The 22,758-nt window shown below is 38.6% G+C and overlaps 1 protein-coding gene and 1 long non-coding RNA gene across 4 annotated transcripts in view; one reads left to right on the top strand and one right to left on the bottom strand.

Annotated features, from left to right (window-relative positions):
* Positions 1 to 22,758, bottom strand: part of LOC141363158 (protein NLRC3-like) — a 60,492-nt gene that overhangs the window by 17,937 nt on the left and 19,797 nt on the right. The gene's annotated exons all lie outside the window — the stretch shown is intronic.
* The window catches only part of LOC129429700 (uncharacterized), a 39,411-nt gene that overhangs the window by 5,146 nt on the left and 11,507 nt on the right, over positions 1 to 22,758 (top strand). For 2 of the 3 annotated variants that reach the window (XR_012368847.1, XR_012368845.1), the window contains exons 3-6: positions 6,031 to 6,081; positions 6,634 to 6,684; positions 12,265 to 12,315; positions 19,112 to 19,166. This is a non-coding gene — a long non-coding RNA (uncharacterized lncRNA). Of the gene's footprint in view, positions 1 to 6,030; positions 6,082 to 6,633; positions 6,685 to 9,889; positions 9,941 to 12,264; positions 12,316 to 19,111; positions 19,167 to 22,758 lie in introns of all 3 variants that reach the window. The other variant, XR_012368846.1, reaches the window with a different exon arrangement.

Here is a 22,758-nt window from a genome sequence, read left to right as displayed (position 1 = left end):
AATTGAGTAGAGAGTAAAAGTTGCTTATATTTTTGATACTCAGTACAAGTACAAAGTAGTAGGGCTGTCAAAATTGCTCAAAAATGACGTTCGAATATTCTCCCTAAAAAACCCACGAATATTCGAACTATTCGAATATCTGGTTGCCCATTTTTTCAACGACGTTAACGACGTTTAACGACGCATTACGTCAATAACAGGACAAATTAATATAAAGAGACATAATTACTTCTATAGGTAGTCTATTTAAGTTTAAACATATTTGACAAGTATATTACATACACAAAACAAGTAAATCAAGAGACATCAAAGTGAAAGGCTGCTCCATCCACGACACTGATCGGTCTCATGTCCTTACAAATGAACGAAATTAATTTCTCCGTTATGACCTCTTGTCGTGTTGCAGACAAAGAGCTTGTGGCGGGCTATGCAAAGTAAGTGTTAAGACGTGACTGTTTAGCTGGAGTTCCACACATTGTGGTCTTGTACACACTGCAAACTTTCAGGAGTGACAACCGCATTTAAATGTGAAAATGTGATGATTGACACGGAGATAACCATAGCAACGGTCTGCCGTCTCACGTGCTTATAACTCACAGCATTGATGAAAATAATTTAACAGCATTATGTTTTGCAATAAACCTCCGTCGTGTCGTTGTGTATCGTACGCATTTGTGAGGCTGCGCGCGCTCTTGCAGTGTTGCCATGTCCTCGTCTTTATTGTACTCACATACCATTTTAGCGCTTAACCGTTTATGGCTTTTGGCTCATGAAGCGATCAAGTTTTTGGTGTTGTTAAAATGTGAAGGTGCCAGTCCCAATATTTTGATCTTTGAGGTAAAGCGTTTGGATTTATTTTGGTTTATTATTGGATTTTTCTTGTTCGCTGTTTTTTTAGTGCAAGATCTGGCAACACTGAGCAGCAAACGCTTGTGCCTCTGTCATTCTCTGTACCGCGCATACAGAAGTCTTTTCCCCCTTGTAATAATTTATTTCTTCAGAAGGGAGACCTGTCATGTCCATGATGCACGTTTAAACACTTTATTAACTACTAGTTGTTCAGTTCGGTTATGTAGGCTACACACTATGCAAAGTTTTTGTAAACGCGGTTGTCACTGCAGTTTGCGGGAGTTAATGCGGTTGTAGAATGCGATTGTTAGTCCCGTAAATTACTGAAGTGTGTGTGTACAGAACAGGATTAAGCATTAAAAGTTGAAGTGACAAACTAATTAATATGTACAGGATGCCACGCTCATCATTTGGGTGCACATTTTCGAGATGTGACATCATGTTGCTAGTGGTTGAATGGTATGCTAACAACTTTATCTCGCGGCTCAACAATTTTACCTCCTACCGACCAAAATCCAAAGTACTTCCAGACATAGCTTTTTAGATTTTTGGGGGTTAAAATCGCTTTCTCTGCTGCGGTCGACTTTCTGCCATTTTCCATGCAAGACGCGTCAACTTTTAACAGTGACAGACAGTGTGACTACTGTGACCTGTCCCTGAACCAGGCGCACTAGTGCGCCCACTCACAAAGCCCAACATAGCAGACAGCCACGACTCTACTACCGCGGGCTTTATAAAAAAAAATATTTGAATCTTAATTTTCATATTCGAAATTCTTTTTTTTAACCATTCGAATATATATTCGAATTTAGAATGTTCGTTGACAGCCATACAAAGTAGGCCAAAAAATAATTAAGTACAGTAACTAATTACATTTACTTAATAGGGGTGTGACGAGATCTTGTGTGACGAGATCTCGCGAGATTAAATGTGTTTCGCGAGATTACATGTGTCTCGCGAGATTTCTTGTGGAGGTGCTGGCCGTTTCTCAAATAAAAGACTGCATTCTTCGGAGGTCGCATTTTTAAACTGCATTTACTTCATCATTGTCTTATTAGAGACTATTTACAATTATAAAATGTACTAATTATTTAGTTAATCGCAAATTGTTGTAATATGCTCACGACTTGCGAATGTAATGTTCAGTTAATGATCTGAAATAAACCTTGATGACGTATGCAGCCTGCATATGCGACCTCCGAAGGATGGAGCTTTCTGTTTGACCCTTTTACAGTGCATGCATTATATTTGTCTTTTACTGCGTTTGCTTTTTTGTTTGGGTTTCCAATAATGTTCGTTTGGGAGCTCGTGTGAAGTCTGAGACATGTTGTGTTTGTCTGTCGATCAGTGTCAGATGTGAAGTCTCAGCTGATTAAACCCTCACACAGAGTTTACATGATTTAATGTCTGCATGTTCTTGCTCAAAAAATGACTGACTGTATAATTTCTAGTTTAAAGAAATGGACATTAAATATTAATATGGATTTAAACATTGTTTGACTAAAAATAAGTTTCTCTCCGTCTAAAGTGAAAGTGAAAGTGAAGATAGCGTCCGCGAGACGAGTCCTCTATCGCCCCCTGCAGACATTTGTTATAATACATACATAATGCTTTTTATTTATAGGCTACAAATGTTGTTTAATGTAACTTGGTTTTAATACTCTATTTGAACCAATTATTATTGCATCTTCGTTATTATGTAATTTTAAATGCTACTGCTCACTTGGGTCAGCTGCTTATGATGCTGGATTTATTTCAGATGCTATGAGTCCAAGACACGCGCATTAAGTCAAAGACACACGCATTAAGTCCATGTGCATTAAGTCCATGTGCGTGCATGAAGGAATCCTCTCTCCACAAGCTCTCGCGTTAAGTGAAGCCCACAAACCCCCATGCGAGTTGTGCAATGTGCATGTTAATGTTAAACTATAATAATAATAATAATAATAAATAATGGCATATCATTTTTGTCTTAAAAAAATGTAAAAATCGAGAATCGGATCGAATCGTGACCTTAGAATCGAAAATGTAATCGAATCGAGGATTTGGAGAATCGTGACACCCCTACACACAAGTGTTGTCAGGGAACTACACTAACCTTTTCCACTGGTGGCACTTGCGCTTCTAACTTTTTCAGTTACTGGCGCAAAACATTATTTGGTCGGACAAATATTAGTTATATTATGGATAATAATGAAACTGTATTGCATACAGATGTGCTTTTAATTTTACTTGCCATTTTTTAAACCACATGCTGCCTTGTGTTGCAGTGTTTCCCACGGATGTGAAATTTACTTGTGGTGATAGCCTGTGAAAAGGGCAATCATTATCCACCGACAAAATATGGTCTACTATACTGCCCTCCAAAGGCTAAGTGCAGTATCTACGCAAACACTGAAACTGAGAAAAATGGCTTTAAAGTTTTTTACACCAGCCAGTCAAACATGTTACTGCAATTTTGGCACACACATTTCTCTGAAATGGGACAAAATTTAACCAGGAGACTTTGTCACAAGACACAACAGATCTCACAAAGCCCATTTTAACCCTTAACTCAATTTTGACCAAATGCGTAGTTACTGCGCTTTCGCTTTGTAGGGCAGAATACATGTCACAAAGAATACTTTGATTTATTCAACATTAATATTAATTTCACATTATAGGTCATTAATCTTAATTAATTTTTTAACAAAGCTGACTGTTTGTCAAATCACCAAAAAACACATACTGTTTTGCACCTATATATGAAGCAATTAGACCCCTTTATATTCAAACTCAATATATACAATACTATGTATATTATATTAATAGACAGTGCAGATATAGATTATAAATGTGACTGATGTTATGATGGTTATAATTTTTATTTGATAGGCACTTTTACTGCTTCTGCTCTTTCTATTTCTCTCTTGCAGATTAAAAAAGCTTAATCCACTCATTATTTCAGATGTAAAAGTCTACTTGCGGTCCCGGTGACAGGTGACTTTACAGTTACAGCTTTGCGTTTTTAATATCTTGAGTCAGCTTGAGCTTTGCTCGTAATGCTTGACATTGGCATTGCTTTTTTGCCACCATATTTGTGCAAACTTTTTAGAAAAGATATGGTTTATTAATAATAAGATTATAAAAAATGGGAAGAAGAAAATTCAGTGCGTGGTCGTAACAAGAGCAAGTTGTTATCGCCATAGAAACCGGGAGGCACGCCGAAACTGCACTCGAGCTTTAGCGCGGTAGCGCTCGCGGCCATTCTCCGATCGACTCGGGTTTTACACAAAATATTAATCAGACTTGGGACCCGAAGTAATTAAACTAGGACCGAACCCGACGCGACTGACCATTTAAAATATAAACCCGGAACCGCACGGGTCTCGGGTATCTGTGAAGACCTCTAATGGTAAAACTTGTATGCTCAAGTTCAGACACATGGAAAGATACAATGTGACACTTGCTTCGCGGCGCAGCGACCCAATTCATTGAGAAACAGAAAGCACGCGAACGCTCACCGGGAGAGACACGATGTGCTCGCACGCAAAATGAAGCCAACTTGATTTGTTGAAGGCTCAGGGGACGTTATAAAACGTATTCTTAAAATAAACATTTCTGTTTAAATAAATGCTCATAGTAAATTGTAGCATATTGCCTAAAACATGACGTAGGTACAAAAAAAATCAGTGATACATTTGCCCCCATTAAAGGAACACGCCCACATTTTGGGAATTTAGCTTATTCACCGTATCCCCCAGAGTTAGATAAGTCCATACATACCTCTCTCATCTCCGTGCGTGCTGTAACTCTGTCTGACGCAGCCCCCGCTAGCTTAGCTTAGCACAAAGACTGGAAATGCATGGCTCCAGCTAGTATACTGCTCCCAATAAGTGACAAAATAACGCGATCATTTTCCTATTTATGTGTTGTGATTTGTATAGTCAAACCGTGTACAAATAACAAGGTGATATGAGACACCGCGATCTTTTAACAGTATACATACTGAGAACTATATTCTCTGAAGACGAAGCACTGCCGCATGGGCGGAGTGATTTGCACAATTCTGACCAAATTCTCTGCTCCTCACCAGGGGCTTCTCGTGTGCTGCGAGCAGATCACTCCGCCCATGCGGCAGTGCTTCGTCTTCAGAGAATATAGTTCTCAGTATGTATACTGTTAAAAGATCGCGGTGTCTCATATCACCTTGTTATTTGTACACGGTTTGACTATACAAATCACAACACATAAATAGGAAAATGATCGCGTTATTTTGTCACTTATTGGGAGCAGTATACTAGCTGGAGCCATGCATTTCCAGTCTTTGTGCTAAGCTAAGCTAGCGGGGGCTGCGTCAGACAGAGTTACAGCACGCACGGAGATGAGAGAGGTATGTATGGACTTATCTAACTCTGGGGGATACGGTGAATAAGCTAAATTCCCAAAATGTGGGCGTGTTCCTTTAAAAATTAGGGTTGCAACTGGCAATGGCATTTCAAGAGGTCGCATATGCGACCAAAACGGTCGCAGTGTAGTTCCCTGGTTGTAAAGTTATAGTCTACCGCTGAGTCACATACAATAGTCACATGTGTCCTCCTAAACCATGACTTAACACACACGTACAATAGTCACATGAGTGAACACACACAAGTGTTGTAAAGGTAAAGTCTACTGCTGAGTCGCATACAATAGTCACATGTGTCCTCATAAACCATGAGTCAACACACACAAGTGTTGTAAAGTTAGTCTACTGCTGTGTCACGTTCAATAGTCACATGTGTCCTCATAAACCATGAGTAAACACACACAAGTGTTGTAAAGTTAAAGTCTACCGCTGAGTCGCATACAATTGTCACATGTGTCCTCATAAACCATGAGTCAACACACACAAGTGTTGTAAAGTTAGTCTACTGCTGTGTCACGTTCAATAGCCACATGTGTCCTCATAAACCATGAGTAAACACACACAAGTGTTGTAAAGTTAAAGTCAACTGCTGAGTCACGTTCAATAGCCACATGTGTCCTTATAAACCATAAGTAAACACACACAAGTGTTGTAAAGTTAGTCTACTGCTGTGTCACGTTCAATAGCCACATGTGTCCTCATAAACCATGAGTAAACACACACAAATGTTGTAAACTTATAGTCTACCGCTAAGTCACATTATAGCTCATTTCTCTTTTTTTTCTGTCTTCCAGCTCGTCCATGAGCCTGTCGTTTCAGGAAGTGAAGTCACATCTCCTAAAGAGGTTTGTAAATAATTTTTGTGACACACGTGTTATAATTTGATCTGAAGTGAAATTTTCTAATTCCTACTAAATGTGATTCCGCAGTTAACATGTTAAAACACCTGTGTGTTAACAGTATATGGAAAGGCTTGTGTCCTCATAAACCATGAGTAAACACACACAAGTGTTGTAAAGTTAAAGTCAACTGCTGAGTCACGTACAACAGTCACATGTGTCCTCATAAACCATGAGTAAACGAACACAAGTGTTGTAAAGTTAAAGTCTACTGCTGAGTCACGTTCAATAGTCACATGTGTTCTCATAAACCATGAGTAAACACACACAAGTGTTGTAAAGTTAGTCTACTGCTGTGTCACGTTCAATAGCCACATGTGTCCTCATAAACCATGAGTAAACACACACAAGTGTTGTAAAGTTAGTCTACTGCTGTGTCACGTACAATAGTCACATGTGTCCTTATAAACCATGAGTAATCACACACAAGTGTTGTAAACTTATAGTCTACCGCTAAGTCACATTATAGCTCATTTCTCTTTTTTTTCTGTCTTCCAGCTCGTCCATGAGCCTGTCGTTTCAGGAAGTGAAGTCACATCTCCTAAAGAGGTTTGTTAATAATTTTGTCAAATTTGTGACACACGTGTTATAATTTGATCTGAAGTGAAATTTTCTAATTCCTACTAAATGTGATTCCGCAGTTAACATGTTAAAACACATGTGTGTTAACAGTATATGGAAAGGCTTGTGTCCTCATAAACCATGAGTAAACACACAGAAGTCTTGTAAAGTTATAGTCTACTGTTGAGTCACGTACAATAGTCACATGTGTCCTCATAAACCATGAGTAAACACACACAAGTGTTGTAAAGTTAAAGTCTACTGCTTAGTCAAGTACAATAGTCACATGTGTCCTCATAAACCATGAGTAAACACACATGTACAATAGTCACATGTGTCTTCATAAACCATGAGTAAACACACACGTACAATAGTCATGTGTCTTCATAAACCATGAGTAAACACACACGTACAATAGTCACATGTGTCCTCATAAACCATGAGTAAACACACACGTACAATAGTCACATGTGTCCTCATAAACCATGAGTAAACACACACAAGTGTTGTAAAGTTAGTCTACTGCTGAGTCACGTACAATAGTCACACATGTCCTTATAAACCATGAGTAAACACACACAAGTGTAATAAAGGTAAAGTCTACTGCTGAGTCACGTACAATAGTCACATGTGTCCTCATAAACCATGAGTAAACACACACAAGTGTTGTAAAGTTAAAGTCTACTGCTGAGTCACGTACAATAGTCACACATGTCCTCATAAACCATGAGTAAACACACACAAGTGTTGTAAAGTTAAAGTCTACTGCTGAGTCATGTACAATAGTCACATGTGTCCTTATAAACCATGAGAAAACACACACAAGTGTTGTAAAGTTAAAGTCTACTGCTGAGTCACGTACAATAGTCACACATGTCCTTATAAACCATGAGTAAACACACACAAGTGTTATAAAGGTAAAGTCTACTGCTGAGTCACGTACAATAGTCACATGTGTCCTCATAAACCATGAGTAAACACACACAAGTGTTGTAAAGTTAAAGTCTACTGCTGAGTCACGTACAATAGTCACACATGTCCTCATAAACCATGAGTAAACACACACAAGTGTTGTAAAGTTAAAGTCTACTGCTGAGTCATGTACAATAGTCACATGTGTCCTTATAAACCATGAGAAAACACACACAAGTGTTGTAAAGTTAAAGTCTACTGCTGAGTCGCATACAATAGTCACATGTGTCCTTATAAACCATGAGAAAACACACACAAGTGTTGTAAAGTTAAAGTCTACTGCTGAGTCACGTACAATAGTCACACATGTCCTCATAAACCATGAGAAAACACACACAAGTGTTGTAAAGTTAAAGTCTACTGCTGAGTCACGTACAATAGTCACACATGTCCTCATAAACCATGAGAAAACACACACAAGTGTTGTAAAGTTAAAGTCTACTGCTGAGTCACGTACAATAGTCACACATGTCCTCATAAACCATGAGTAAACACACACAAGTGTTGTAAAGTTAAAGTCTACTGCTGAGTCACGTACAATAGTCACACATGTCCTTATAAACCATGAGTAAACACACACAAGTGTTGTAAAGTTAAAGTCTACTGCTGAGTCACGTACAATAGTCACATGTGTCCTCATAAACCATGAGTAAACACACACAAGTGTTGTAAAGTTAAAGTCAACTGCTGAGTCACGTACAATAGTCACATGTGTCCTCATAAACCATGAGTAAAAAGTGTTGTAAAGTTAAAGTCAACTGCTGAGTCACGTACAATAGTCACATGTGTCCTCATAAACCATGAGTAATCACACACAAGTGTTGTAAAGTTAAAGTTCTCCGCTGAGTCACATTATAGCTCATTTCTCTTCTTTTTCTGTCTTCCAGCTCGTCCATGAGCCTGTCGTTTCAGGAAGTAAAGTCACATCTCCTAAAGAGGTTTGTTAATAATTTTGTCAAATTTGTGTCACACGTGTTATAATTTGATCTGAAGTGAAATTTTCAAATTCCTACTAAATGTGATTCCGCAGTTAACATATTAAAACACCTGTGTGTTAACAGTATACGGAAAGGCTTGTGTCCTCATAAACCATGAGTAAACACACACAAGTGTTGTAAAGTTAGTCTACTGCTGTGTCACGTTCAATAGTCATATGTGTCCTCATAAACCATGAGTAAACACGCACAAGTGTTGTAAAGGTAAAGTCTACTGCTGAGTCACGTACAATAGTCACATGTGTCCTCATAAACCATGAGTAAACACACACAAGTGTTGTAAAGTTAGTCTACTGCTGTGTCACGTTCAATAGTCATATGTGTCCTCATAAACCATGAGTAAACACGCACAAGTGTTGTAAAGGTAAAGTCTACCACTGAGTCACGTACAATAGTCACATGTGTCCTCATAAACCATGAGAAAACACACACAAGTGTTGTAAAGTTAAAGTCTACTGCTGAGTCGCATACAATAGTCACATGTGTCCTTATAAACCATGAGAAAACACACACAAGTGTTGTAAAGTTAAAGTCTACTGCTGAGTCATGTACAATAGTCACATGTGTCCTTATAAACCATGAGAAAACACACACAAGTGTTGTAAAGTTAAAGTCTACTGCTGAGTCGCATACAATAGTCACATGTGTCCTTATAAACCATGAGAAAACACACACAAGTGTTGTAAAGTTAAAGTCTACTGCTGAGTCACGTACAATAGTCACACATGTCCTCATAAACCATGAGTAAACACACACAAGTGTTGTAAAGTTAAAGTCTACTGCTGAGTCACGTACAATAGTCACACATATCCTCATAAACCATGAGTAAACACACACAAGTGTTGTAAAGTTAAAGTCTACTGCTGAGTCACGTACAATAGTCACACATGTCCTCATAAACCATGAGTAAACACACACAAGTCTTGTAAAGTTATAGTCTACTTGCTGAGTCACGTACAATAGTCACATGTGTCCTCATAAACCATGAGTAAACACACACAAGTGTTGTAAAGTTAAAGTCAACTGCTGAGTCACGTACAATAGTCACATGTGTCCTCATAAACCATGAGTAAAAAGTGTTGTAAAGTTAAAGTCAACTGCTGAGTCACGTACAATAGTCACATGTGTCCTCATAAACCATGAGTAATCACACACAAGTGTTGTAAAGTTAAAGTTCTCCGCTGAGTCACATTATAGCTCATTTCTCTTCTTTTTCTGTCTTCCAGCTCGTCCATGAGCCTGTCGTTTCAGGAAGTAAAGTCACATCTCCTAAAGAGGTTTGTTAATAATTTTGTCAAATTTGTGTCACACGTGTTATAATTTGATCTGAAGTGAAATTTTCAAATTCCTACTAAATGTGATTCCGCAGTTAACATATTAAAACACCTGTGTGTTAACAGTATACGGAAAGGCTTGTGTCCTCATAAACCATGAGTAAACACACACAAGTGTTGTAAAGTTAGTCTACTGCTGTGTCACGTTCAATAGTCATATGTGTCCTCATAAACCATGAGTAAACACGCACAAGTGTTGTAAAGGTAAAGTCTACCACTGAGTCACGTACAATAGTCACATGTGTCCTCATAAACCATGAGAAAACACACACAAGTGTTGTAAAGTTAGTCTACTGCTGTGTCACGTTCAATAGTCATATGTGTCCTCATAAACCATGAGTAATCACACACAAGTGTTGTAAAGTTATAGTCTACTACTGAGTCACTTACAATAGTCACATGTGTCCTCATAAACCATGAGTAAACACACACAAGTCTTGTAAAGTTATAGTCAACTGCTGAGTCACGTTCAATAGTCACGTGTCCTCATAAACCATGAGTAAACACACACAAGTCTTGTAAAGTTATAGTCAACTGCTGAGTCACGTACAATAGTCACATGTGTCCTCATAAACCATGAGTAATCACACACAAGTGTTGTAAAGTTACAGTCAACTGCTGAGTCACGTACAACAGTCACATGTGTCCTCATAAACCATGAGTAATCACACACAAGTGTTGTAAAGTTAAAGTCAACTGCTGAGTCACGTTCAATAGTCACATGTGTCCTCATAAACCATGAGTAAACACACACAAGTGTTGTAAAGTTAGTCTACTGCTGTGTCACGTTCAATAGTCATATGTGTCCTCATAAACCATGAGTAAACACGCACAAGTGTTGTAAAGTTAAAGTCTACTGCTGAGTCACGTACAATAGTCACATGTGTCCTTATAAACCATGAGAAAACACACACGTACAATAGTCACACGTGTCTTCATAAACCATGAGTAAACACACACAAGTGTTGTAAAGTTAAAGTCTACTGCTGAGTCACGTACAACAGTCACATGTGTCCTCATAAACCATGAGTAATCACACACAAGTGTTGTAAAGTTAAAGTCAACTGCTGAGTCACGTTCAATAGTCACATGTGTCCTCATAAACCATGAGTAAACACACACAAGTGTTGTAAAGTTAGTCTACTGCTGTGTCACGTTCAATAGTCATATGTGTCCTCATAAACCATGAGTAAACACGCACAAGTGTTGTAAAGGTAAAGTCTACCGCTGAGTCATGTACAATAGTCACATGTGTCCTCATAAACCATGAGTAAACACACACAAGTCTTGTAAAGTTAAAGTCTACTGCTGAGTCACGTACAATAGTCACATGTGTCCTTATAAACCATGAGAAAACACACACGTACAATAGTCACACGTGTCTTCATAAACCATGAGTAAACACACACGTACAATAGTCAAATGTGTCCTCATAAACCATGAGTAAACACACACGTGCAATAGTCACACATGTCCTCATAAACCATGAGTAACCACACACAAGTGTTGTAAAGTTAAAGTCTACTGCTGAGTCGCATACAATAGTCACATGTGTCCTCATAAACCATGAGTAATCACACACAAGTGTTGTAAAGTTAAAGTCTACTGCTGAGTCGCATACAATAGTCACATGTGTCCTCATAAACCATGAGAAAACACACACAAGTGTTGTAAAGTTAAAGTCAACTGCTGAGTCTTGTACAATAGTCACATGTGTCCTCATAAACCATGAGTTAACACACACGTATAATAGTCACATGTGTCCTCATAAACCATGAGTTAACACACACGTATAATAGTCACATGTGTCCTCATAAACCATGAGTAAACACACACAAGTGTTGTAAAGTTAAAGTCTGCTGCTGAGTCAAATACGTACAATAGTCACATGTGTCCTCATAAACCATGAGTAAACACACACAAATGTTGTAAACTTATAGTCTACCGCTAAGTCACATTATAGCTCATTTCTCTTTTTTTTCTGTCTTCCAGCTCGTCCATGAGCCTGTCGCTTCAGAAAGTGAAGTCACATCTCCTAAAGAGGTTTGTTAATAATTTTGTGTCACACTTGTTATAATTTGATCTGAAGTGAAATTTTCTAATTCCTACTAAATGTGATTCCGCAGTTAACATGTTAAAACACCTGTGTGTTAACAGTATACGGAAAGGCTTGTGTCCTCATAAACCACAAGTAAACACACACAAGTGTTGTAAAGTTATAGTCTACCCCTGAGTCACATTATAGCTCTTTTTTTTCTGTCTTCCAGCTCGTCCATGAGCCTGTCGTTTCAGAAAGTGAAGTCACATCTCCTAAAGAGGTTTGTTAATAATTTTGTCAAATTTGTGTCACACGTGTTATAATTTGATCTGAAGTGAAATTTTCTTATTCCTACTAAATGTGATTCAGCAGTTTACTTGTTAAAGGACAAGTTCGGTATTTTACACTTAAAGCCCTGTTTTCAGATTGTTTATGATGAAATAGAACGGTTTTGACTGAAATTTGGACATATGCGGCTGCCCCGAGAATTTTTGGGTGTTTGTGTTTCACCTCCCACCTCTACAATGGGTTTAATGGTGCACTGGAACTAGGGATGCCACAATTCTCAATACATTATTGAACCGTTCGGTTCGACCCCCACGGTCCAATATGCGCAGGTGAATTGCGGTTTTTCGGTTTATCCATCAAAATCTGTCAGTTTTATATTCCCTGCACTTTTGTTAATGTGCGCATGCGCGTGATCTGCACGCTTATAAACGCCACAGCGAGTTGATATCCAGTCACTGTGCGCTAGCTGCGTTAAACTCTGCTTGAACTCTGCTTGCAATGCTGGTGTCAGATTTCATTCGCGTGCACACACACCCAACAGAAGTACGACAACAAAAAGCAGCAGCACGACTGTCTTTTAAATCTGAGGTGTGGATTAATTATTTGTGCGTGTAGATTACAGACAACATCAATGTAAAGATGCAAATTCGCGTGCGGCAATGCGAATGACGCAAATTGGGCTTGTTATTGATGCAAACGCGCGTTATTTGCCTCAAACACATCTTCTGCGCAAGTTGAAAAAGTTTAACTCAAGAAGAGAATGCGCATGATGCTAAAATAAATCCCACCAGTAATGTTGTTTGAGGAACGCATTTTTGGTTTCTACACAGACAGCATGATGTTGGACTTAACAGTAGTGCAGTAAGGTATAGCCTTCATTTACAATGTAAAGTTTAATTTACTAAGTACAGGTATATAAAATGGCCAATTTATGTAATGTAATGAATTCACATGTTCCCCAGTTTTAATAGGATATGATTTTTATATGTCTTTATTTAATTATATCTTATATTGTTGTATCAGTACACTAGAAATATGTAAGATGATTTTTGCATTTACATAAAATAAAGAGCACTGCAATTAAAACCAGTATTTTTGCTTCTTAACATCTCAATGTTCCTGTTACCTAAGCATAGAATAATTAAAAACAGTTTAATAGGCCATGGCATCAGAACCGAAACCGAACCGTAAACCGTGAACAAGAACCGAAATATGTATTGAACCATGAACTAAGTGTATTGTTGCATCACTAACTGGAACCATCCTTCCTAAAATGCATTAAACTTTCGTTTACAAAGATGTGAAACTCACCGAGTGGTCAGGGGTGTTCACTGGTATGTTCACACAAAAATCTGAAAACAGGGCTTTAAGTGTAAAATACTGAACTTGTCCTTTAAAACACTTGTAAACACACACAAGTTTGTTTAAATTTTAAAACAAATTTTCTTCTGGGTCCCATGCTCCACAATTTCGGTATTTTACACTTAAAGCCCTGTTTTCAGATTGTTTATGATGAAATAGAACGGTTTTGACTGAAATTTGGACATATGATGCTGGGCCGAGAATTTTCGGGTGTTTGTTGTATCACCCCCACCTCTACAATGGGTGTATAGGTGCACAGGAACAATCCTTCCTAAAATGCATTAAACTTTCGTTTACTTTCATTTAATGCATTTTAGGAAGGATTGTTCCAGTGCATCTATGCAGCCATTGTAGAGGTGGGGATCATGATACAAAAAACACCCCAAATTCTCGGCCCAGCATCATATGTCCAAATTTCAGTCAAAACCGTTCTATTTCATCATAAACAATCTGAAAACAGGGCTTTTAGTGTAAAATACCGAACTTGTCCTTTAAAAACTCCTTCACTAGCATTAAATAAAACCCATCCAATTTAGCTACTGCCATCTATTAGCAGCTGTGCATTATGATGAACTTGAATGCATTTAGGAGATTGCAGGTATTCACACTAACTTGTCCCCGGCATTGATTTGAGATCGGGATTTATTTGTCCATGATGTCCACGCCCTTGGCCACTATCAGAGGCCCGGCGTTTATTTGAATACCGGTCTTTATTTGAGGAATTACTTTATGATGTTTTATTAACAAAGTTAGCAGGTTCAGATAATTAACCAAATGGTTACACTTTATTTTACTAAGTACAGTTGAAAGAGAAAGTATGTGAACCCTTTGAGCTTACTTGGATTTCTTCATAAATTGGTCATAAAATGTGTTCTGATCTTCATCTAAGTCACAACAATAGAGAAACACAGTCTGCTTAAACTTATACCGCACAAAAATTATACGTTTTCATGTTTGATTGAACACAACATGTAAACATTCATAGTGCAGGGTGGAAAAAGTATGTGAACCTTTGGGTTTAATAACTGGTTGACCCTCCTTTGGCAGCAATAACCTCAACCAAACATTTCCTATAGTTGCAGATCAGACCTGCACAACGGTCAGGAGAAGTTTTGGACCATTCCTCTTTACAAAAGTGTTTCAGTTCAGCAATATTCTTGGGATGTCTGGTGTGAATCGCTCTCTTGAGGTCATGCCACAGCATCTCAATCGGGTTGAGGTCAGGACTCTGACTGGGCCACTCCAGAAGGCGTATTTTCTTCTGTTGAAGCCATTCTGTTGTTGATTTACTTCCATGCTTTGGGTCGTTGTCCTGTTGCATCGTCCATCCTCTGTTAAGCTTCAGTTGGCGGACAGATGGTCTTAAGTTTTTCTGCAAAATGTCTTGATAAACTTTGGAATTCATTTTTCCATTGATGACGGTACTCCGTCCAGGGCCTGAGGCAGCAAAGCAGCCCCAAACCATGATGGCCCCTCCACCATATTTCATAGTTGGGATGAGGTTTTGATGTTGTTGTGCTGTGCCTTTTGTTCTCCACACATAGCGTTGTGTGTTCTTTCCAAACAACTCAATTTTGGTTTCATCTGTCCACAGAATGTTTTGCCAGTAGTGCTGTGGAACATCCAGGTGCTCTTTTGCAAACTTCAAACGTGCTGCAATGTTTTTTGGACAGCAGTGGCTTCCTCCGTGGTGTCCTCCCATGAAGTCCATTCTTGTTTAATGTTTTCCTTATTGTAGATTTGTCAACAAAAATGTTAGCATGTGCCAGAGATTTCTGTAAGTCTTTAGCTGACACTCTAGGATTCTTCTTCACCTCATTGAGCATTCTGTGCTGTGCTCTTGCAGTCATCTTTACAGGACGACCACGCCTAGGGAGTGTAGCAACCGTGCTGAACTTTCTCCATTTGTAGGCAATCTGTCTTAACGTGGACACATGGACATCAAGGCTTTTAGATATACTTTTGTAGCCCTTTCCAGCTTTATGTAAGTCAACAATTCTTGATCATAGCTCTTCTGAGAGACAATGCTTCTTCAGAACAGCAAACTCAAAACTGGTGTGTGTTTTTTATTGGACAGGGCAGCTTTAATCAACACATCCAATCTCATCACATTGATTGGACCCCAGGTTGGCTGGCTCCAATTAGCTCTTGGAGAAGTCATTAGCCTAGGGTTTCACATACTTTTTCCACCCTGCACTATGAATGTTTACATGTTGTGTTCATTAAAAACATTAAACGTATAATGTTTGTGCGGTATTCGTTTAAGCAGACTATTTTTCTCTATTGTTGTGACTTAGATGAAGATCAGAACACATTATATGACCAATTTATGAAGAAATCCAAGTAAGCCCAAAGGGTTCACATACTTTTTCTTTCAACTGTATAAATAACTTTGCAACTTCATGTCAACTAACTTTCATTAATTTGCAACTATACATCAACTTACTGTCATTAAAGTATTAGTAGACTGTAAAGGGGATCGCACACCGGCCGCGCAGCTCAGCGCCGCGCCGCGTCGCGCCTAGGAGAACTCGGAGGTATTGTAAACCGGAAGTGTACTTTAAATAGCGCAAGCTTCGTCAGATAGCGTCTAATTCAAAATGTAAAATATACGTTAGCAGCCAATGTTAATCATTAATGATGTGGGAAAATATGATGTTATTTAATGTTAAACTATGTGAGTGGCGCTCTGTGGTGCGACAGGGATTAGAACAACTTCCTGAGTCACAGCTGGGCGGCGCGGACAGGCGCCATCTGGCGGCGCCGGTGTGCGTACACTCATAGAAAACAATGTGTTACATTTTTTTAGAACTGCGCGGCGCTGAGCTGCGCGGCCGGTGTGCGATCCCCTTAAGGGTTAGGGTTTCAAACCTGTCCTGGAGGACCACTAGTACTGCACAATTTGCATGTCTCTGTCATTAGACACACCTGGTTTAAATCTTCAGCTCATTAGTAGAGACTGTAAGACCTGAACTGGGTGTGTAAGGTAACTGAATGAGGTGTGTCACATATATAGGTGTGAGATATAATCACAATAAAGTGTTAGTAGATATTAAGCAGACAGTCTACTAATTCTCTAAAGATTGGTAGTTGATAAGTAGTTGCAAAGTTACTTATAATTAGTAAAATGTCTAAAGTGGACTATCGAAATAAAGTGTTACCAGCCAAATTAGCAGAGGTGTAGAATTCCATGGACGTGGTAATCAAAGGGTACACGTCATGATGAAAATGAAAATAAAACCTAATTTTGAAGAAACTATGACAGAAAATGAACACATACTAGATTATTAATGAATTAAATGTTTTTAACAGATACCTCTAACGGGAATAGCTGCGTGATGAAGTGAAACTTAAGGGTTAATAGACACAAACTGAAGCAGATTTTTTAGAACATTATATTATCTTAAAGGAGTGTAGCTACTGTAGCATGTAAATAATGCATGTAAATAATGCACATAAATAACGTGAGCAAGAGTGAATCAGGCACGTGCCGCCTAGCTAGTTTGCTCAAACAACAAAATCACCACAGGGCTCGACATTAAGGCTTGTTTGGGACAAGTGGATTTTTTGAAGGACAAGTGTAAGAGAAAATTAGTTGTCCGACTGGAGAAGTTAAATTTCAAACAATGTTACTTAACGTTATGTGCCGTTAACGACAGAGCAGAACGCGCAGCGCAAACACAGAGTGGAATATTGAACAGAGAGCGCAGTGCACCGACACACATACAAACACACGTTTACACCTTATGTTGTTACTAAACAAGCTGTGCGCGCATGAAACCTGATCACCAAACACAGAGGAGCAAGACGGCATGGAGTGGAGAGTGATGTTTCTTCAGGCTCCGGTGTGAATATAAATGATAGGCACTTCAACCGCGTTTTCATCACTGTGTGTCAAAAAGCCGACTTAAGTCCGTATTTTTCTCTTCTAAAGTTCGGTAAAAACACATAATGGGCTTAAAATCTTGTTTAAGAATCTGTTTTATAGTGAGAATCTCTCTTTCAGTGCGCCTATGTGTGTGTGCTGCACGACAGCTGATTTGAATTTGACAGAGTTCGTCACTGAACATTAAAAATCCCACACAAACATTACAGTGTAAATGCTAGGTTTAAGATTGATTTTATATATAACAGATAATCTAGATACATTTACCCTAATAAGTTTTTTAAAACATGGTAATGTTTTAATGTTTTGCTTTAGTGTTTTAATGTCAGACAATCATTTAAATGTGGGAAAAAATGAAGAGAAAGGCAGCAGATATAGCATCCTTCTTCAGAAAGAGTAGCAAGAAGCAGCCAAATGAATCTTAGTAAAATACATTTTAGTAGCCTACAAAATTCACATGATTTTCTGGTCTATATTGTTTTTTCAGCAATTGGAGATATCAATTCTGGTTTCAAAGTAAATTTCAAAAGTTTTATTTGATTAAATAGTAAAAAAAATGAGGTTGAATTATTACTATAAATTGTATGTTAATCTCAATTCATTTTAATTAAAATTAAAGTATTGTAGAAATTGTATGTTATACATCATTGTGATTATTGCACTTATAATACTTAATAGTATTTTAAGGTTGCATGATAGAGATTTTATGTGCCACCCCAGAGTAACTGCTGGCCCCTGCCTGGCCACCTCTATGAAAAATCCCTTGCTCCGCCACTGATTAGCAAAACACAAAAAATACATTATATTATAAATCTTTACCCAGACAAGTGACTTTTGTGCATGGACAAGTGAAACATAAATTTACTCCGAAGAACAAGTTCCTCAAAAAGTTAATGTCAAGCCCTGCACCAGCTAACTTGCATTACATTTGTAAGAACCACGTCTTTCACTCACTTCAGCCGTGTGGCACGCGTGCCTGCTCACGATGTGAAGCATGTCTGCGCTATTCCCTGAGATGCACTTGACAGGCTTTTGTGCAGCAATTTTTTTATTTTTTTTATTTTTTGGACTACCTAGTTATGGCGGTAGGGTTTCCCAGCTTAGGCGGGTTTATCAGCATCCATCCTCCACCCCATCTCCTCACTTCTACCTCCCCCTGGACAGCATGCCAAATACGCATCATTTTTACTTGCATTTCATGTATATGTTACCCAAAGTATTTTTCAAATTGTACTGTACTTTAAACAACATTAATGTCAGATATTAGTTCTTCTGTTGTTCATAAATACCAGTAGTCAATGTTGTACAATGAGGATGGTGTGTCATCAGTTTCTGAATGTGTATTGAGCCAGGGTCCTTTACTGCCATTACCAGTGCCTGAATTTGTGTAAATGATTTTTGTCAAAAAATAGAATTCTGGTTTATCTCAATCAGTTTCCCAGCTCATTCAAAAGCGACTTCAATACTGGTTTTGAAAATTAGCTCATCACTTATATCTTTATCCTCTATGTCTTTCATGAACTTGTTTTTTCCCCTCAAGGTAATAATGGTTAGATCCCAGCAGGAAGCTAGAAGGCCAGGCAGTGGCAATGATGGTAAGAAAATTCCTTTAAAAAAATAACACAGAGTCCACGAAGTCTAAATTAAAATACTTAGTTAATTTTTAAGGAAAAATTTAATATTGAAACTCTTTGGTTATTTTTAGCGCAATGCTAAATGGTCTGTTTAGATTCAATGGATTACGCTAAGCAATGCTAAAAAAAACTAAAAACTGGATGTGGTGCCATGCAGAAAGGATGGGGAAGAGGGGAGACAGACAGACAACTTAGGATTCAGACAGTTTCAATTCGCTTCCATTGAGTTAAAAACACAATAAATTCACAGCCATTGGCACTCTGCATTGAAAACGTATAGATAAAACCACTGTTGCAGTTTGATAACCTAAGGCTTATTTTGTGGCATTTATATAAGCCTTTTGACGGTTTGTGTTAAGGAGTTGTAAAAATCACTCACTAAAATGAATGAATAACATTTGTGCTGAACTCTTATTACAAAGCAAAAACAAACATTCTGTTTCGATTCATGAACGTTTCTCTCAGTTAATGTATGTGATCTCACAGTCTAAAGCGTCTGTCATAACATGCTCTTGTGAATAATTTAAGGAGCGGTGAATTAAATACTTAATTTTAACTTGATAATTTGTTATATATAAGATTTGTTATATATATATTATATTATATACAAGAGCTCATCATACTTAAATGAACATTCTGCAAGTTTCAGAACTGAAAACGTCCGTGCTACTGAAATATAACAGTTTTTGGCACCAAGCCAGTATTACAAGCGAGTGTGGAATTCGAAAAAATATGACATAAAAAGTAGAATTGAAGCACCTCCCCATAGCCAAATACAACGACCACTTTTGTAGCCCCTCCCACAGCTTCGCGTGACACGTGTGTCTCAACAATAAGTAAACATGTCTTTAAAGATTGCCAAATGTAACCAAAATGACTTTTAAATACATTTTTTCTGAGAGACTTTTATTTTGACGCGGTGATCTGAAGTAACCATGGAAACGTATTTTCGGTTGTGGAAGAACCGTCTATGGGAAGAACACAGACGCTGGATAACAGAGGCTCAACATTAGGAATGCGTGGATAAAGTTTGTTTTTGAAGAAGTTCCAGCTCGCGTGGGGAGTGTTTGTTGTGTACACGGATTCATTTGTAAAGAAGTCGATGCTGGATTTGCAGAGAGACTGTGATTAAAAACACCACTAATATTGGATCTGACAAAAATGACACAGCAGTATACACATTAAGTTTATTTAAGTTACTGTGTTTCACTATTGCTTTGTTAGAAGAGATTGCTTGATATGTCTGTTGTAACATCCTTGTCTAAACACGTTTGTTTTAATTTACTAAAAACATTAATCGATTAATAAAGGTACAACACTTAACAACACGACTGTAATTTAACGGTAGAAATATACAAAGTTAGTGAAAAAAAAGAAGGATTTATCAGCTGCAGTTTAGATTCTGATGCCCGTTTATTGTGTTGTATACGGTAATTTAGGCGAGTTGCGTTTGAAAGGTCAAACACTCAACAAAGCTTTTTTATCATATAACTGTGGTATGTAACGTTACATGTATGTAAGAGCAACCTTACAAGCACAATAGAAATATACAAAGTTATTGATAAGGACTTACCAGGCACGGTTCACATTCTGATGCGCGCTTACTGTGTTGTACACGGTAATTTAGTCACGTCGAGTTTTGTCGAGTATACTTTACTGACGGTTGACAAGATGGCGCCGGTGCTGGCAGGCCGTCAGTCGCTACCGTGGATGCGCATTTTACCCGTTTTAATTGTCTTTTACGTGTCTCAGTGTTTATTTTGCGTCTCCTTATTGTCTTACGATCGACTCGCTTTGCTAGATCTGCGCAGCTCATTTCTGGAAGCTATCCAAGCAGAGCCTACCCGTTTTGTTTTTGAGCCGTGTGGCGTCCTGCCGTTGGAGATTCGGAACTGTTTCTGCCACTGGACTGCTGACCCTAAACGGAAAAAACGGAAAAGGAAACGGGGTAGGCGGGCTGGTCTCCTGGTTAGATGGAAACTTCACGTTAAATCGGGCTGTATACCCCGTGCGTCTGGCCCGGCATGGAAGGCTAACTGGCGCTCAATGTGCACAGGATTCTCACCGACTACGCGCCTTCGCTGGCTTCACCCTGTTTTCCCAGACTCGATGCCCGAGCTTCGATGGACGTATCCCTCCCTCATTACACCAGCGCGGCCTACCGGGTTTAATTTGGATAACCTCCGTCGATTATGCAGAGCTCCAGTCTCACCCTGTGGATCTATATCTTCTCCGAAAATGGCGCTGATCAACGCGCGTTCTTTGACAAATAAGACTTTTTTACTAAATGACTTTTTTCTCTCTCATAAGTTGGACTGTCTATTCATCACAGAAACTTGGATGCAGGTAGGAGATTTGTCTCCCCTCTCTGATCTTGTTCCTAACGATTGTTCGTTTTTTAATTCTCCCCGACTCAATGGAAGAGGAGGTGGATTAGTGACTATCCTAAAAAAGCCAATACACTCACGCTGTCAGAAAATTTCGGTCAGAGACTTTTCTAGCTTCGAAGTTCAGCTTATAAGCCTCGAGTGGAACAGCCCTATTTTGTTTGCGGTATTATATCGCCCCCCTCATATGACTCAGCACTTCATTGCCGACCTGACGGAGCTTATAGGGTTTATTACCACAAAATACGACCGTTTCGTTCTTCTTGGTGACTTTAATGTCCACGTCTGCTGTCCTCAAAACTCCCTGTCAAAGGAGTTCTTGATTTTAATAGACTCGTTTAACCTTACACAATGGGTGAATGAGCCCACCCATCTGCAGGGGCACACGCTGGACTTAATACTCACCTATGGGCTTTCTGTCGCTGAGCTTACTATCTCTGACACAATGATATCGGATCACAAACCAATTATTTTCTCCCCCTCTCTACTACAACTGTCTGTTCCTCATGAGAGTTTTAAGGTTTCACGTGTTTATTCTACACACTTTCAATCGGATTTTAATTTTTTATTCAACAATCTGACTGCTCAGTGGTCTCTGGATGAATTTGAATCTGATTTGAACGTTTTCCAACAATTTGAGCTACTTCAAAACACATGGACTATAACTTTAAATGAGACTGCTCCGCTTAAAGTTTTTAAACCCCTTCACACAAAACTTGGAAAGTGGTGTACTACTGACACTCGCTCCCTGAGGCAAGCATGCAGAAAAATGGAGCGTAAATGGAAGAAAGACAAGCTGCAATCATCATTTGATATGTTTAAACTTTCACTGACAGCGTACCAGGCTGCGGTTAAATCTGCAAAAGCAGCTTATTTTTCAAATATGATTCTCTGTAACAAAAACAAACCCAAAGTTTTATTTTCTGCTATTGACACATTACTTAATCCTCCTATAAACCCCATACCTAACCCCTCAGACGAACTATGTGAAGGTTTCTTGAGCTTTTTTACTGATAAAATCACACATCTAAGGTCTCAGGTGGCCATTCCCAGTGCTATCTTACCAACGATAGCTGATTCCCAGACCATCTGTGTATGGGAAAATTTTGAGCTCGTCTCACTCCAACTTCTGTCTGAGATTATTGATTCTCTTAAACCCTCTTTGT

Source organism: Misgurnus anguillicaudatus, unplaced genomic scaffold (assembly GCF_027580225.2).
Source record: "Misgurnus anguillicaudatus unplaced genomic scaffold, ASM2758022v2 HiC_scaffold_33, whole genome shotgun sequence".
In the NCBI taxonomy this organism is placed as follows: domain Eukaryota; kingdom Metazoa; phylum Chordata; class Actinopteri; order Cypriniformes; family Cobitidae; genus Misgurnus; species Misgurnus anguillicaudatus.
The sequence above is the reverse complement of the archived record's forward strand: the minus strand, read 5'-3'. Positions and strand labels throughout refer to the sequence as shown.